Genomic DNA, 15088 nt, shown 5'->3' with positions numbered 1-15088 from the left:
TATCCACCTACTCATCCATCCATCCATCCATCCATCCATCCATCCATCCATCCATCCCTCAGTCCATCCCTCAATCCATCCCTCAATCCATCCATCCATCCATCCATCCATCCATCCATCCATTCCTCCATCCATCCATCCATCCATCCATCCATCCATCCATCCATCCATCCATCCACCACTGTGCATCACTGCATCACTGTGAGATGATCAGTGCAAAGGAGATCTGTTGAGTCCTCCAAATCTAGCAGCAGAAAAGCCAGAACCAAAAACCATAGAAAAATGCTAACCTCAGTCTCCCTATTTCTGATTCACGTCATGGAGAGGTATCTCTTATTCTTTGAGGCTCAGAGATGTTCCTCATCCCAGCAGGAAGTTTAGCCCTGGAGGAAGCTGAGCATCCACCTCCATCACAATTTTGATGCCAAAGCCAAGGCAGTGAGCACAGTGCCCTGCAGGAGGGTGGTGCAGCATCCTTTCTATTGGAAGTGATGGTGATTTCCATTTAAACCCCTTTGAACTGATCTTCCTGCAGGATTTCTGGCCATCGTGTGCTGAGTTTTGTAGCCACAGAAGTTGAGTATTCATAGGTGATGGTTGCCACATCTATTTCCGAAGGATCTAGGAGAGATCCTTGACTGGAGCTGCTTTCTCCATCAGCAAAAATTCTTTCATGCCTTCTCCATTTGCAAAATACTTTGAGAAACTCTGATTAAAGAGCTCTGTAAGACCTGGATATTACTATTTATTGTTATTACACAGATTTCACTCTCTGCTTTCAGTGAAACAGTAGCAACATGAGACGCAGTGCTGGAGTTACAGCCTGTGTCCTGACCCCTACAAATTACTCCTAGATGTAACAGCCAACAAAAGAAAAAATAAAATAAAATAGAAATCAGGCAGGGAAAACACAAAAGAGAGCAAGGTTGTTCAGTGCAAACCTCACTGCTGTGTGCAGTTCAGTCTTCAACAGAAAACTTTTTCACCAGGGTACCATTCCCTGAACGCCTACAAATTCTATAGCATGATTCAAAATCCATATAAATACACACATATGTGTGCATGTGTACGTACACATAGATACATACTTACAGGAAAAGGAAATTATTTTTGATGGCCAGGCCATGGGAACATCAGGGGTCAGTTCCCATCGACATGGACCATTTATTTACATTTCTTCTCAGTATTATGAATTGATCTTTTCCCCCAGCACAACTCAGAGATCCTTGGGTCATTTCTTTGCCTTTTCTCATTCCCTGCTCTGAATTAAGACTCAAAAAACAATCAGGGCAATTCCACTTCTTAGAGCTTGCTCAGCTACCTGAGAATTTCCTCCTCTAACAGACCTGACATCTGATGGGTGCTAGGTCTCCTAAACCACTTTTCATGCTTTTTACTGCACATATACCCTTTGCACATCACTTGAGAGAGGGACACAGCTTGGGCTGTTGAATTTTGGGCAATAACTCCCTGCTAATCCCTTTTCTCTTGGATTCCCATGACGTTGGTGTGCCCTCGTGTTTGGGTTGCAATAAAAGGCTCTGAGGGGGATGGAGGGGTCACTTGCTTAAAAATAGCTTCCAGCAGGGATTTTTTTTAGGTTGTTGTTGCTTTTTATTACCGCGTTCCCACTGGCCTCGGGTTGAGTTTGGAAGTTGCAGAGATTGCAGAAGGGAAGAGAGTGGGAATTGAGGGTGGAAAGTCATAGAATCATTTGGGTTGGAAGACACCCTTAGAGGCCACCTAGTCCAACTCTCCTGCAGTGAACAGGGGCACCTACATCTCCATCAGGTGCTCAGAGTCCTGTTCAGCCCGAGCTTGAATATCTCCAGTCTGTTGAATGATCCAACACCGCTCTGGGCAAAGTGTTCCAGTGCCTACAGCCATTGTTTCCCATCTCCAGCATCAATCCTGCTGGACAGAAACCCATGGGCACAGAGCAATGGGAAGGGGTTATGGGAGCCCACACAGTGCCCCCCATCCCCTATGCACCCACTGAATCCCCTCTCGTGCCACAGTGTGCCCAAGAGCTCTGAAACCACAGCACTACCAAACATGCCCTGCGATCCGATTTCCTTTCATGGCCAGGTGCTTTTAATAATGTGCTGCCAACTGCGAGTGGTATTGCTGCAAATGATGCCTGGAATGAAAAGAGGAAAGAAAAAAAAAAAAAAAAAAAAAAAAAAAAAGTCAATGAAACAGAACAGATAATTTTGCAATTTAATTTTCCATCTTCACTAATAATGGCACCAGTGTCATGTTTGATGGATGAAACTGCTACATACGGCCTCTCAAGATTAATTCCCCTCCTATAACTTCAGCCGTGATTTTCCAGAGCAGCCTCTTGGCTCCCTTATTCAATCTTCCCCCAGTCCCTTCCCCTCTCCCTTCTCACTTGGAAGAATGTTTTGGATCAAAGCCGACAAGGAGAATTAGGCTGGGTACAAGGGCTGGCTTTCATGTTTACTGAGGAGACTCGAATCCTTTTCCTGAAGCAGAGTGCAGCTTTTATGTGGAAAACTTCAGCACGGCAGCAATCAGACCTGAGTATCCTCTGTTCCTTATCTGAAACTGCTGACTACTGCACAAATACAGCCTATCTGCTTCTTCCAGGATCTTGAAGGATCTACATTTTTTACCGTCCTGCCTGGGCAGAAATCTCTGAAGCCCATTAAAAGTTACACCGTAATCTGATCTCCATATTTTCTCAAGCCAGGAGATCTGGAATTTAAAGACAGGGTTTGATCTTATCTATTTTTTATCTGATGATGCTGGCTCCACCAAATAAGATTTATCAGTAAAGAAAATAATGCAATTAATGTCCCGCTTGTCTAAGTCTTTATGGAGACCTCTCAGTTTTTGCTACTCAGAGCACTCCAATTAAATGTAACTCTGTAAACCTGAGCAAATCAAATCCTTATCTGAGAACGTGCAGCGCTCCTAAATTAAATTTATGGACTTGGTATACCCTATGGAAAGGGCTCAAGCTTTCTTTGATTTCGGTTTTTGTGTGTGTGTGTGTGTGATGGGGACAGAGAGACACTGTTCTACATATAACCCGAGTTCCTTTCCCTAGCCTGGCAGGGAGCACACATACCACTAACAAGTGCTATTACTGCATTTACGTCACTGAAGAATTTTCTCCTTTTGGCATGCTCTCTGGCATCCCACTGCTGAAGGGGCTCCAGGAAAAAGCAAACTCGCTGGCCTGACAGGGGAGACACGTGCAAACCCCTCTCCAGCTCTTTGGATGGAGAGCTGGGGGCCAGCAGCTACACCTGGCCTGGGGACAACCTCCTTCCTTGGTTGCTTCCACGTCTCTTCCCAGCATAGAAGCACTGGAAGGAGCTCCCAGGCATTCATAGCTGCCTGGGTGCTCTCAGACAGTGGTGGGAGGAGAAGACTGGTTGCCAAGCACCTGAAGAAGGATCGGGATGTGCCTGACTCATCCCCAGTGCCAGCTAACCCAACAGACTCATCCCCAGTCTGCTGGGATCAAACTGCTACGATGTCTGCTCAGCTGATCTAAGTACCTCAACATCTAAAAAGTGACTCCAATAGACCTCAGGAAAGGCAAGGAAGGCCTTCAGTGATGAAGGTTTCCACATTCTCCCAGTTCTTCAGCATTTTGGAGACCCAAAATCTCCTGATTTCTTCATGACACTCTTGGATATCTTGGTCTTGTTGTGCCAAGGGAAAAAGAAGCACAGAAAACCAGTCCTCTGAACACCAAGGCACTCAGACCAGCTGCCACTTGTGCTGTGCAGACCCTGAAGAGACATCTCTCCAGCTTCTCTTCCCTCTGCTTCACCTTTCTGGAGGTCCAGAAGGATTTGAGGGAGCTCCAGTAGCTGTGCAAGGCTGGGCTGGAGGAGAACACAGGAACACCCTGGCATCACATTCCCCTTTGAGCTGAGCCATTCGTGGCAGCACCTCCAGTGTTCCTCAGGAAAATCAAGCCAGACACAACACATGGGATGTGGGGTCATCAGGGCTCTCTTAGAAGAGGCAGTTTCACAGCAAGCAGGTTCGACTTGAACGGGTTCATTCACCACGACTCTCATTTCTGGCTTCGCTTTTCTGTGCAAAAGCAAAACATCATTTCTGGCTGATCTCACCTGAATTATTTCCAAACTGCTTTTCCTCTGAGTTATTTGGGTTTGGAACCAGTCTGAAAAAATTAATTGTGCACCCGCTCTGAGGGTTTTTCTCTATCAGCTGGCTTCAGAGCTCCCATAGCTGCACTTTGGCTGCAATAACCTCTGAGATGGAAAAATATGTTCCTGTCCTGAAATCCTTCTCAGCCTCTTGTTCTTCCAAGCTGCTAATGGGAAGAACTCACTGCATGAAGCAAAAAATAAATAAATAACATTAGAATTTTCACAGTAAGGAAAAACAGGGATCAGAAGAAAGTCTGCGTACCTGTGCATAGTTATTTTCAGCTACAGCATAATTGGTTTCTTTTTTAAATTTCACAAACCTCATGGAAATTGCCTTTCTCTTCCTTTCTGAATGACCTTTACATAAACCTGCTTTCTCTGATTAAAAGTTCATCTCACTGGAGGGCTTTTACTGGCCTTTGCTTTGCCTCTTTATTGTTAATCCTCCCCCTCCACAACCATTGTCTTTGTTCATGGAACATCATTAACAAAATTCTCTTGTTGTTAGCAAAAGTCTCTTTTTTTGATAAACATTGCTTGGTATATATGTCTTTTTGTTTAAAAATGGTGATGCCGCTTCATAACAAACTCTGAAACCTTAATATATGAGCATTGCAACCCTGGCTGGAAATAATTTAAAACAACTTTGCTGGATGTACAGGGCAGGGGCAGAACACAAACCCGCTTTGTTCAGAACCCCTGGGAGTAGCTAACACGAAGTCATGGCAATGGCCACGTCTGACCCTAGGCACAGCCTCTCTCTTGGCAAAGCAGATTCCAGATCTTCAGATGATCTTCACATCGATTTTAGTTGATCCCTATTGATCTTTAGATCAACCAAAGGCTTTGTGGTAGTTTAGGCAAGATGAGTTTGAGGGTAACGGCCATTTCTGCCATGGGTAAAATGACTGGGAGGTCCCAAGGATGGGTCAAGAAGGTAGGGGGCAATGAAGAGGAAAGCTTTGTCAGCAGCTAAATCTTCCTTGACCTGTATCTGGCCTCTCTCTCCAAGGCCGGGTCGGATGGGACCTTGAGCAGCCTGATCTATGGGTGGCAACTAGCCCACAGCAGGGAGTTGGGACTGGATGAGCTTTGAGGTCCCCTCCAACCTAAGCCGCTCTACGATCCTATGATTCTACTCTTCTACCCTAGACTGTGGCAAAAGCTCTCACATGGACGAGGAGGGCAGGAGTCCAAACCTTGCGAGCGATTGCCCCGTAGCACCTAGGAACAGACCCGCTGAGTTCACAGCACACCTCAGGGACGTGACGGGCCTCATTGCTCAGCTAATCAAAGAGCTTGCCCACCGCCAGCCGAGGAAATCAGTTACATGCAGTAAAACTGAAATTTCCATTCCTTGTGTAAACACAATGTATCTCTCCAACGGTGTCCATAAAAATGCGGGAAAGTGCAAACTCAGCAGCTGGAATAGACTGGGTACCTCCATGCAGAGAGTGTATACCAGGTGGTCTCTGTCACGGGAAGTGATTTATGCTAACTCTCTCCCTCTTGGGCTGCTTTTATTTAGTTAGTGGGAGTTTGACAGCCCAGAGGTCACAGACACTCCAGTCACTAGTGGTTTCTCTACTGAAATGGAGAAATGCCTTTATGGAGAGGAGGGGGGGGGGGGGGACCAGGATGGGATGGGGAAAGAAGAGCGGAGCTGAATGCACGCTAGTGTCAACCGCTGGAAAAACAGCAGGTCCATAAATAGTAAAGGGTTTGGAAGACGAGGGGCGATGAATAGTGCCTTAATCACAAATGAAATGTCAGGGGAGGAGGGGGAAGGGGCTCTCGATTTATCCTCTCTTGCATGAGATTTAAAAAACCAGGGAGACAGTGTCCTTGGGGACCTCACAGTGAATTTTTTCTGTGCATCCAAGGAAGGAGCCTGTCCAGATTTCTCACAGCATTTTTATTTATTTATTTTTTTTTTAAACACGCTCAGCTAAATTTTTGGAAAATGAGTAACCATTGATGGAGTTCATTACACTGTTCCTATCTTAATTCTGCCTTTCTCTTTGGACTTGGACAGGACAAAGAAGATAAATCAGTGCCTTGGTGTATTGAGGGGCAGGTAGGCAGGTGAGAGAGGGCAGGTAGAGAGGAGACCTGATTGGGACAATCTCAGAGAGCCAGGGGAAAGGTTCAGCAAGGGGAGAAGAACATCCCCAAGGGCTCAGCTGAAATTCTGCGGATCCCTGAAACCCAGCAACTGATCTGGGTTATCATAAATGGGTGTATATCATGGTCATGGGCCCTTATAATAGGAGGTAATATGGGATTTGCTTGATGGAGGAGGATCGTGTGGCTGAGGCTCGTCTTGTTGAGTGCTAAGCAGTCAATTCCCATGTGCTCTCAGCATCCTCCTGAAGCACAGTCCCCATGATGCTCTCCAGCTGCCTCAGGGTACCCAGACAGTGCTCCTGAGAAGATCCTTTGCACCTCACTGAAGGAAAGTGCCACAAACAATGCAGGTCTGCAACAGCTCCTATTGGGTTCTAACTTTCAAACACAGGCACAGTGTCATCAATACTCCAAATTTACTTCGAAAGTTAATGGAAGAAGAACATCTCTGAAAACCTCAGTACTCAGGCCAGCTTTGTTTCCTCTGGGACTCAAAGCCTGTGACCAGAGACGTTGCTACACCCTCACTTTCCACATGTTCCCTTAACTTTGTCTTCATTAGAAATGCACAATTTGTGATCTCAGCGGTGCCTCCGCACCGAGCCAGGAGTAGTGCTGTTGGCTTTTGTGGAGCTACGCTGGATTTACATCAAGGTGAATGAGATCAGCCCATTAGGCTCCCTGGCAAGCTCCCTGGAACGTGGTTACAATTTAATCTGGTCCCTGAAACACTCTAATTTCGGCCAACAGCTTCCTCTCCCAAGTAAACTATATACACCAAATCCCTGATGTCCTCCAAGGTCTTGGGTGTCATCGTTTGATTTCATGCTGGACATTTTGCAGCTAGAAGAAAAAGAATCTGGGTTTCATTTTTTCACATCCACAGCCCAGAAAATGCAGGAAATTGGTTCAGGTTTTTCTTATGTGATGGATTGGCTTTATTGTACATCTGCTGATATGATGATCAAGGATAATTTGACTTTCCTTGGGGAAAATCAACAGCTGGTTAGCTTACAGAAAAACAAATTTTTTCCCAAGAAAATCTCCCCTTAGGTTCATAGGAAATTGCAGTGACCTACAAAGCACAGAATGAGAGTTGATTGGGTTGGAAGCGTTTGAGACTGCCGTTAGAGTGAATTCTTCTGCAAGGAAGAGATGGCTTTGCCTGCTCATGAAAGATACCCGCTCTATGGGAAAGGAGTTGAACCTTACCCCAAGAGCAGTCCCAATGGGAAGACTTCCGAAGAAAGAGAAGCAGAGTGGTAGAGGAATGTTATCTGGCTGAATTGGCCACTTCTCTCCCATAAGTATCATGAAGGACCAATGAAAGGTCATAAACACTCAAAGATCTGGTGATAAAGTGGATTTTATTCATGCAATTCCTTTTCAAAGGACCTGTTGGGTGGTTTGTATCACGTGGAGGGAGCAAACAGATGAAGGGGGATCTCCTAAAAGGACATCACCATTTCTGGGAATGGGTGGGGGGGTCACTGCTGTCTGCAGAGGCTAACCAGAGGTGCAGTGCAAAAGCAGTGAGTTACTATCACACCGTGGGAAAGACTCCATCCATGCAAGCAAAGGCTGCTCCTTGCTCTTAGCCTTATGGACATCCCTCCTGTTGATGCCAGTGTAGGAGCCATGGGACTCTGAGCAGAGCCTACAGAGAAAAACTCTGTAAGATCAACCAGCATTGCAAACCGAATTTCAAATTTTGGATTATTTACTCACACTCCGAATATTCATCCATAATGTCATGACATGTATGGTTTTGAACAGAAAAACAGTGGAAGAATATGGGTCATATTGTTATAGATCGCAGAAGCTTCATGAGTCATCAAGAGCCCAGCTCCTCTGTGATCAGTACTTGTGGTGATGACACCAGTTATTAAAGCACCTCGCATGGACTTAAAGCTCACTATAAGCAGCCACTTTAAAAAATCGTGTCTGTACGTGTTTTTTGCTCAATGAGGTGTTAAATAGGAGATGCCCTTTAAACAAACTAATCTGTCCATGAGAAAATATACAAAAGAAAGGCTCTGGAATGACATTTACTGCTCCTCCGGTGCATCAGAAACGCCGCCTGTCTTCTCACTCGCCATTGCTGAGGGAGAAAAGGATGAAGTGGGAAGGCCTCTGCCTTAGCAAAACAGACTTAAAAGGCAAGTGGCAAGGTAGAGAGGTCTGACTGAGATCACAGGCACTTCTGGGCAGATAGCATCTCGGGAAGCGAAGACAAGGTGTGAGAAGTCTGCTCTTTCTTGTATCATCGCAAGGGCTCTTTTTGAAGATAAGCCCACTTCTGCAGAGGGGGTCTTTGCACTTCAAGGGCATGCAGGAAAGCTGGCTGCGCCAGGGATGGGTGCAGGCTGCACTCCCACCTCCTCTCTATTTGTTTTCTAATTTTCTTTTCACTCTCACGTCGGCTCCTTGTGACCTTCTCTCTCATCGACATCAGCAGCACCTCCCTATGGGGCCCCACAGACAGGGGTTAAGAGACCTCGACAGGGAGGGGATTTCACGGTTGTGGTTAGAAGAGACAGGCAGGAACTCAGGTGGAAGGGCCATAGTGCTATCCCTGATATGATACAGTATGATAGAAAATGATAGAATAAAATGTGATGGAATGGAATGAGAGAGAAGAGAAGAGAAGAGAAGAGAAGAGAAGAGAAGAGAAGAGAAGAGAAGAGAAGAGAAGAGAAGAGAAGAGAAGAGAAGAGAAGAGAAGAGAAGAGAAGAGAAGAGAAGAGAAGAAATATTAAACAATGCAATATATTACATTATTATATATATTTTATTCCTAATATATTAGGGATATCAGTAGTGGAGCCAAGAAGTAAAGGGCCCCAGTCATCCAATGGGCTTTGGAGCAGCAACCATCACAGGTTTGGACCATAGAAAGGGTTCCCAGATAACCTTTAGGGTTTCTAAGCACCATCCCCACACAGCCCAGGTGCAGAGATCATTGCATAGACATTCCAAATACACTCAGAAAAACACCCAAAACCAGAGCATTTTGGAGAGCAGGGAAGCAGCCCAGAGCCTTCCTAAGGGCACTCCCCTGTGGTTTAATTCAAACCAAAATTGGAGGTCATCTATCACCACTTGCCATGCAAAAAGGAGATCTTGGTTTATGTCTCTGTTGCTTGACAATCCTATAATGTTAACCCAAGATTATGAAGCAGCAGAGGGAAATCTTGCAAATTACCCCCGGATAAAAGGGGGCTGGGTTTGTTGGAGCCCCAAGGATAGGCAGCCAGCAGGAATAAGCACAGCTGCAATGTTCTGCCAAAATAGCCACTTACATTAAATATTTGGTTCAGTGTTCTTCTGGAGATTTGGGATGAGCTAAAACCAATGTTTTCCTGTGCATGGGATGTTTAGCTCTCAGTACACAAATCCCATGCCACAGTTTCCAAGCCAAAGCAGGAGGGAGAAAGCCAGGTGTGGCTTCTGCCTGCCATTGAGTAGCTCGCACGAAGCACAGCTACGTTCAGAAAGCAAATAAGCACTGAGAACAGAAGGGAGCATTGCCAGAGAGGAAGAGGAAAAGAAAAAGATTCATAATTTCCCACTTAACTCAACCCGTGCCTCCCAACCCCTCTCGGATCCCCTTCTCTCAAGCTGCACACCCCGTATGGCAATAACCTATCTTTTCATCAGCTCTTCCTTCCTCCAGGTCTAATCCCTTCTGACACAAGTGAGGGGGTTCAGGCTTTCATTAGTGGGAAGGCAGATTTCAGGCACGCAGAGCCCTGCCGCCAAGCAGGGACCTGCTGGCGGGCTGCTGCCAGTGTCAGGTTGTTGTACAAACATCACCTCCTGCAAACCTTGGTCACCCAGTCAAGCGGTGGAGACAGTTTGCCCAGTAGTTTGACCTTTCACCTTCCCTTTACTAAATAGACCTAATTACTGCGTTTGTCTGTCATTTAAGCAACAAATGACTCCATTGAGGTCATCTGAGGGAAGCTGGAGTTCTTAGCTGTCATCTCAAGAGAGCTTGGCTAATTTTATCCTGCTGGGGAAGAAAGCCCTGTGAAATTTTGCTGGAAGGCTCAGTTGCAATTGCTGTTTCCTGGGAAGGATTTGGGGACATGCTCGCTGCTTGAGAGAGCAAGGTATGCCCCGATGGACTCCCATGAATTCACATTCATCTGCAAATCCCAGTGCTTATCCAAAAATTTTGGGGACCTTCTAAAGCAAATAAAATAACAGCAATAAGTAGTAACAACAACGATGACGACAACAACAAAAACAACAAAACCAAGAGGAATAAAACATCTGTAATTTTCTTCTCTTAAACCATATTTCGCCTTTCAAAACATCCGAACTCTCACAGCTCAAACCACCTTTTGTTCAGCCAGGAGCTGTGAATGCCTTTGGTTTGACTGCAGTTCATCTGCAGCTTTCAGGTCTTCCATTCCTGGCGAATCCCAGTTGTGTGCTTTGTGGGTAAAGCAAGAAATTTAGATGAAAGTGGTTATATCTCAAGAAAACTCAGACAAACTGTAATACGTCCAGGGAAGGACCAGGCAAAGTTAGCAGATGGCAGTGTTTCTTCTCTGTCTACATGCATAGCAATCTCCAAGTTAAGGTGGGAGATAACTATAATGATCTACATGCAGAATCATGAAAACCAATCCATGTTTCTGCTTGCACACTCACAGGTTTGTGTAAAAGTCGGTCCTGTAGGAGCATGGTGAGGCCCCTTCATTTCACCACAGTTCCCCCACACCCATTTCTGGGAGCAGTGAGCTCAACATCTCAGCAATGAGACCCTCAGCTCTCCAGGCCACCTCTGACAAAAGCAATATTTCTAAGTTCCAACACAATGTGCATGGTGTTCACTAAGACACTTCCAGATGAGCTATGCCAAGGCTACTGCTTCCCCTCACTTGTAGCAGCGTTCTATTCCCTGTGCTGGGCTCATCCTCTCATTTCCAGCTCTTCCTCTCTTGGTGGAATATCAGAGCCCACCCTCCTCTGTCCTTGGGGTGACCCCCAGATCCACCACAAGCCCTCCTCCATCCCTGCCTTGCTCCCTTACAGGAACCTCCCCATTCCCACCGGGCTCCTCCTCCCTCTACAAAGGGTCCCCTCAAACATCTGCAAAATCTCTCCAGCCCCCTCCTTGAAGCTCTCCACCACTGTGGTGCCTTATAGATAATACAAAACGTGACAGCAGCCCAGATTGTTGTTGTTCCCATCATGCTAACATCAACGGAGCGCTTCCTCCCACTTCTCCTCATCCATCCACAGGCTCTTGGTGGAGAGCTGATGGAGCTGCAAGCGTTGCTCAGCCTCTGCAAAAATCACCTTCGGGGCAAGGGCTGTTGTTTTTATCCTGGATTTCTACAGCCCCGAGCACAATGAGGTCTTAGTGCAGCTTGGGGCGGTGTGCTGAAGGCAGACAGCTCGGCAGAGCCCATCCCAAAACCAAAGGTTTGAAACGTGAGAAGATGGTGACGGATGCAGGCATGCTCAGCACTGGGATTCGATCACATCTTTCAGCAGGGCTTAGATTAAGTCCATCAAAAGCAGATCTTTTTTTTCTCCCTCTTTTCACTCCTTCTCGGCGGTTCTCAAGGCGTGTGTTATCAACACAGTGTGGTGTTCTCTGTAGTGAGGAAAAGAAATAGGTTAATTGAGGGAGTAAAAGCCTATTGCTGTTGTGCTTCCCTTGCAACGCAGTGAGCCCTGGGGGGTCTCCCAAGGGGTCATTCTCTTTCTGTAAGCAAACATTTGCTCCATCAGAGCCACTACAGCAACAGCTGAGATCAGCTTGCAATGTTATCCTACAGTCTGGAGGAGGGAGGCGCACTCAACTGCCCGCAAAGGGTTAAACTGGAGCAAAAGGAAAACAAAAACACCCTTATCTGGATGTTTTTAGCAGCACCTTGTTGGAGTGCATCCCAGCCCATCCCCGTTGCTGCATCCATCGCACATCCCTGCAGCAGCCCCTTGCAGAGCCTGTTCTGCTCATCCCTCCTCCTGAGAGGAAAACTGCATCCTGACATCCCTCAAATATCCAAAGCAGGGAGAGGGAAGCCTAAATCCTGGCTCTCTCGTGGCAGAGGTTTTTTCATGTGCAAATAACGGGAGCAGGAAAATAGAGAAGTCGCTTTCTCATTACCCTGTTGCAAAATTCAAATAAACATCGTTTCGTTCGCTCAAAGGACATTTTGATGAAAAGGTTAATGTTATTACAGGTGCTCAGAGGGCTCTAAAAGTCTTATATCACTATGCAGGCTGAAAAATTTATAGAAAGAGACAGCGAACATTTTAATAACATCCTCCTTAGTTCCTTCACTGACAGACGCCCTGTTTTGTTAGAGAGCGGGCAGTATTTTAATAACACTGAAGCACAGCCTTCAAATTTCAGCTGTTCATGGGAAGCAGGAGGATTTTCTCTCCCTTTTTCAACCTGAGAAATGAGGATTTTCTCCCTTTCATCCTTTATTCTTGCTCCCCAGATTTTGTCCCCTCCCCATCTCCTCTCTGTTGCCTACCGAGCACCAGGTGAACGCTCCCTCTTGTTAATGAGATGATGGATTTTCTTTGGCTTTTGACACCTCCGTGCTGACAAAAGGGCTGCTCTCTGTTTGCTGCAGCGAGTTGGGCTAGGTGTCTTTTAAAGCCCTTTAGAACTCAAACGATTCTATGATTACTGATGTGTTTTGGTGCTGTGTTTGGATAGAGGCTCGGAGGGGCATCAACGCCTGCCAGGACTGGAATGGGGAAAAGAAGGAGCAGAAAGTAATATTGCCCCACACTTAATGTTGTGATTGTCTCCAATACATTCCATTGCAAGTTTTGGAAAGTCTGTACAACTGCAACCACCAAAAGCTGGGACCAAAGGCAGGAGATTTTGCTTGTATCTAAGAGGATGGGGAGTTCCTTATGGAGGCAGGTCCTTATGGGACATGGAGTGCAAGGCTGAAAACCTTGAACCAACAAGGCGCCATTGAATTGTGTTGTGGTGAGATCGACTCAAGACATGCTTCCCCAGAAAGAATAAATATCAATGGGAAAGAATTGTGAAAGAATTGTGAAAGAGAAAGAGAAAGAGAAGAGAGAAAATAAATAAAATAAAGAGCATGATGGAGCCTCTGAGCCAAGCAATGGGAGCACTGATCTCCTGCTGCCTGTGTACCCTTCCTGAATAAATATTTCAGTCAAGCACAGATAAAAGATTATTTTATAGCAAAATCAGCTTATTTCCAATGCTCCCCTGGTGTTTCTCTCAAGGCAAAATGCAGAATTTCAGTTGCTCTGCCTTGAATGGGCAAGAAGACGGTCAAAAATCAAAGGGACACCCTGATAAGAAAGTGGAAAAGAGATTACCCAGGTATTTATTTTTCTCCCTCTCACACACTGTTGCAATTGCCTGGCCCTGTGTTTCCCTCTTACCTTGGCACTGGTCTAACACCAACGGATGTATCTGAAAGATGGTGTCCTTGGAGGCATGGGCATTTGCCTGCCCTCCTTGTATGGGGCTGGAGGTGACTTTTCCCTTCCTTCTGATGGTGAATATACACGTGCACCACCATTTCAGTCAACAATAATGGCAAATAGACACTTTTCATCTGTGAAAACAACAACAACCAAAACAAAATGTGATAGAAGACAAAGCAAAGGATGGTAGCTACCCAACAACCTGGAAACACAGACCATCTCCAGAGGAAGTTGCTCAGTATTGCTGCTCACGTTGCTGGCTCTGATTTATAGATAGCCCCAGCTGAAGACTATTTACCCCATTTCCTCAGGGTTGCCTCCTCCCAGGCATGTATTAATTAGATCCAGCTATTAGCAATGCACCTCCAGTCTTTCCAAGCTTGTGCTTGCGATACCTTTCATTTTGTTTGAATGGATTCAGGTCTTTTTTAAACTCCCTCTTCCTTTAAAGGCCTTTCTCAAGGCGGAGAGGAACAAATCCCGTTGCTGTTCTCACCCCTGCACATTGCCCACATGCACAGTGGTCACCCATCGTGGCTGCTGCGGCTTTTCCTTAGTTAAATAAATGTCCTTCCCTCCCCATTTGAAGTGTTCCCAGTGGAAGAGTGAGGTAACGTCACGTTGTTATCTGAAACAACCCAGGGGCTTTTTAAAGGATGACCTCCATGTGTCTGTGTATATACAGACACACAGGCGCACGCACATGCGAGCAGAAGCGCACATGAAAGACCCCGTTATGAGTTCCCAACGTAGGTAAACCTCCCATAGACCTCATCGAGCTCTCGCCTGGATTCAGCTCCGAGGTTCAAACTCCATCTGCTCCCCTCAAAAGATCTTTGTTACCAGGTTTCGGTTGTTCTTTGTTTTTTGTTTTTCACATTACTGATTTTTTTTTCACTTCTGGCCTTACTCTGTTCCCTTTCTCCTCTAAACATTTGGGGTAAATCAGACCGAAGTGGGTTTGGATTTACTGGAGCGCATTCACAATTTTGGGGAGCAGCTTTGGCTGATGTAGGGTTGTAGCAACTCATCCTTGTAAAGGACTTTCTCTCTTTCCTGGCTCCAGTGCTGTGCAGTAGGATTCGTGATGGGCTTTGTCCTCCTTGAAGGCATTCACCCCTCAGATTCAGCACAGAGGATAAATCCAATAGTCACTGCTTTTGGAAAAAGAGAGAAGAGGAAAAGGAAGAAAGAAGAGAGAAAAAGAGTGAAAAACACAAAGAAGAAGGGAAGCAAATGCAGAAGCAAAAGCAAAAGGGTATAAAGAAAAAAAGAGCAGGAAGAATAAAAAGGGAAAGGAAAAAAGGAAAGGAAAGGAAAGGAAAGGAAAGGAAAGGAAAGGAAAGGAA

General features: G+C 45.8%; 1 long non-coding RNA gene across 1 annotated transcript; it reads right to left on the bottom strand.

Moving 5' to 3' along the window:
- Positions 1 to 10585: 10585 nt before the first annotated feature.
- LOC122183343 lies at positions 10586 to 13970 on the bottom strand. The gene is made up of 3 exons (XR_006180240.1): positions 13956 to 13970; positions 13695 to 13870; positions 10586 to 11901 (listed from the first exon to the last, which is right to left on the bottom strand). It is a non-coding gene; the product is annotated as an uncharacterized LOC122183343 (long non-coding RNA).
- Between the last annotated feature and the right edge of the window lie 1118 nt (positions 13971 to 15088).

This window comes from Lagopus leucura, unplaced genomic scaffold, assembly GCF_019238085.1.
Source record: "Lagopus leucura isolate 7727_CA_CO unplaced genomic scaffold, USGS_WTPT01 Super-Scaffold_100017, whole genome shotgun sequence".
NCBI classification, from domain to species: domain Eukaryota; kingdom Metazoa; phylum Chordata; class Aves; order Galliformes; family Phasianidae; genus Lagopus; species Lagopus leucura.
The sequence above is the reverse complement of the archived record's forward strand: the minus strand, read 5'-3'. Positions and strand labels throughout refer to the sequence as shown.